Source organism: Lotus japonicus, chromosome 2 (genome assembly GCF_012489685.1).
Source record: "Lotus japonicus ecotype B-129 chromosome 2, LjGifu_v1.2".
Classification (NCBI taxonomy): domain Eukaryota; kingdom Viridiplantae; phylum Streptophyta; class Magnoliopsida; order Fabales; family Fabaceae; genus Lotus; species Lotus japonicus.
In genome coordinates, this window is record NC_080042.1 from 58,690,525 (window position 1) to 58,693,600 (window position 3,076).

Here is a 3,076-nt window from a genome sequence, read left to right on the forward strand (position 1 = left end):
ATGTACTAAATAAAGATAGATAAAAACTATCAAAATCTAGCAAATCACAATAAAAAATCATAAAATCCTGAATTAAATAAAAATATGAAAGTTCAATAAAAATTAATTATTATACTCTATCAATAAATGTAAAATAAAATAAAATATTTCCCGGACGTAAAATTAAATAAATAATAAGATAAAATTAAGAAATAAACAACCTAAATCCTAATCAAATCTAATATTTAAAATGGTACTAAATAAAGATAAATAAAAACTATAAAGTCTAGCAAATCATAATAAAAACTCATAAAATCCTGAATTAATTAAAAATCCGAAAATTCAAGAAAAATTAATTAATATACTCTAAAAATAAATCTAAAATAAAAGAAAATATTTCCTGGAATTAAAATTAAATAAATAATAAGATAAATTAAAATAAAATTAAGAAATAAACAACCTAAATCCCAATCAAATAAAATATTAAAAAAGGTACTAAATAAAATAGATAAAAACTAATAAAATCTAGCAAATCACAATAAAAACTCATAAAATCCCGAATTAATAAAAAAAATCGAAAATTTAATAAAAATCAATTAATATATTCTAAAAATAAATTAAAAGACCAAATCTTATCTTTTAAAATAATATGAATCAATTATTTTAGAATATATAAAATTAAAACATATATCAATTGAAAATTATATCTTCTAAAATAATATCAATTAATTAGTTTAGAATATATAAAATTAAAACATATATTAATTGAAAATTATACCCTCTAACAAATTGACACGTGGAATAATTTTTATGAGAATTAATCTGGTGCTGACACGTCACTATGAAAGTTCTTCTTTTCTAATATATATTGATTGATATTGATTGATATTGATTATCAATTCACGTGATTTTTTTTTTATTCTAATCAACATTTGAACCATTAAAAAAAAACTAATTACACATATTTCTTTTGACCTTCCTTCTCATCTCACATCTTTAGTACCCATCAACCCCCTTCTATATCATGTTAATTTGGAGTAAGGACCAAATGAGTTTTAAAATTTAGGGTGGGCATCACCTAAAATTTAAATATTTCAAAAGTTGTAAAGAAAATGGAGTAGGGACAAGTGGGAACTTTGCTTCTTCAGAATGTTGGCTTTTTTACTTTGAGTGCTTGCAAAATGGGTTTACTATTGTAGTCCAACAATGAATGTTTTGCTGGTGTGGTTTTATAATTTAAAATGATTTCAAAATGGATGAGGGAGTATAAGGCAAGGAGAAATAGAAGCTACAAGCTAGTGAAGATGTATTGCAGAGACAAGTGCGGAGGAGGATGATGAGGCGGACGGAACACTATTTTTATTTGTTTCATACACCACCACAGATATCTTAAATGATAAACAATTGTATTCGAACCAAAAATATCCATGAGACTGATTCTTCCAATGAAAAAACTTAATTTTCATTCAAAAGACTCGATCAGGAGACTTTTCTTAAGACTAACTCTCTTGCATATGATAAAATGATAGAAAGAAGGGTTAAAAACTATAACCGTCCCTGAACTTTGAGCGAGATTTGAAAACCGTCCCTCGCCGGAAAATTATCTGAAAGCTATCCTCAGACTATTGAAAACAATTTAGACCCGTCCCTCCGACCACCATAGGTCCGACCACCCTGCTTACGTGTGGGCTGAGCTCTAGGTGGAAGCCACGTCAATAAATAAATTCATATATTTTTTTATTTTTTTAATTTCAAATTAGATTACTAATGATTAAAAATAAAAAATTAATAAAAACAAAATCTCCTTCAGATCCATTCTCATCTACCGTTTCTCTTCTCTTCTTCTTTCTTCATCTTCTTCTCATTTTCTCAAAGTCTCCAACAACATCATCATCATCATCTTCTTCTTCTTCTTCTTGGCTTCATTTCTTCCAACATTCTCAAAACATGCCATCACCCCCAACCCTAACCACATTGCACCGCCGCCGCAACAACACAGCGCCACCGCCGCAACCACACCTGCCGCCACCACCAATCCTAGCCCATATCGCGCCTCCATCTCCAACCACCAACAAACCTCAAAACGCCGACCTAGAAAGCAGGGGGCTTGGCTGAGTTTGAAGAGAAAGAGAGGGATTTGGCTGGGTTTGAAGAGAAAGAGAGAGATTTGACTTCAGATCTGGATAGTGGTGGAGGAACTGCAGAGTTTGGTTTCCTCTGAAGAATCACGGAGGGAGACTACCTTCTTTTTCTTCTTTTGGGTTTTTTGCTTCTTTGATCTGAGGAGGTTTGGGGGTGGTAGCTCTGTATGGTTATACATGCGTTGGGATTTTTGGGTTGGGGTTTTTGGGTTTCTGAGCTTGATTTGTTTCAATTTGTGTTTCTAGGTTTCGATCTATGTTTTGGCTTCTGATTTGTGTTTTGGGTTTTGTGGGGGGTGGTTCTGGGTTTGATGTTGAAGATGTTGCAGGGGTGGTTCAGTTTTGGAGGCTGGGTATTTTTTCCTGGGTTTTGGGGTTGGAGTTCAGCTCAAATGAAGAAGATGATGATTTATGAATTTATTTCTTAAGTTTTTTTAATGATTTCTTTAAATTTTAATCTTAAAAAGAAGATATTGAAGATGATTTATTTTAAAATTCATGATGAAGTTGTTATTTTAGAAATAGATGATGATGTTTTCTTTTAGAAATAAATGATGAAGATGTTGAACATGATGATGTTGTTGAAGATGATAAATTTTTGTAACAGAAAAGAAAGTGATAAATTAGGGATTAATTTTAGGTTAGGTTAGTTTTTAATTTAATTTAAAATAAAAAAAATTCCACCTAAAACTCATTAAATGACGTGGAATGCCACATAAGGGGATCGCCGGAGCTATGGTGGCCGGAGGGACAGGTCCATTTTGTTTTTAAAAGTCTGAGGATGGTTTTCAGATAATTTTCCGGCGAGAGACGGTTTTCAAATCTTGCTCAAAGTTCAGGGACGGTTATAGTTTTTAACCCTAGAAAGAAAAAAGTGCTAAGCTCCACATAAGTTATTTTATAAGCTACTATAAATATTAAATAAGCTAAAATAAACATATGGAGAGCTCAAACTA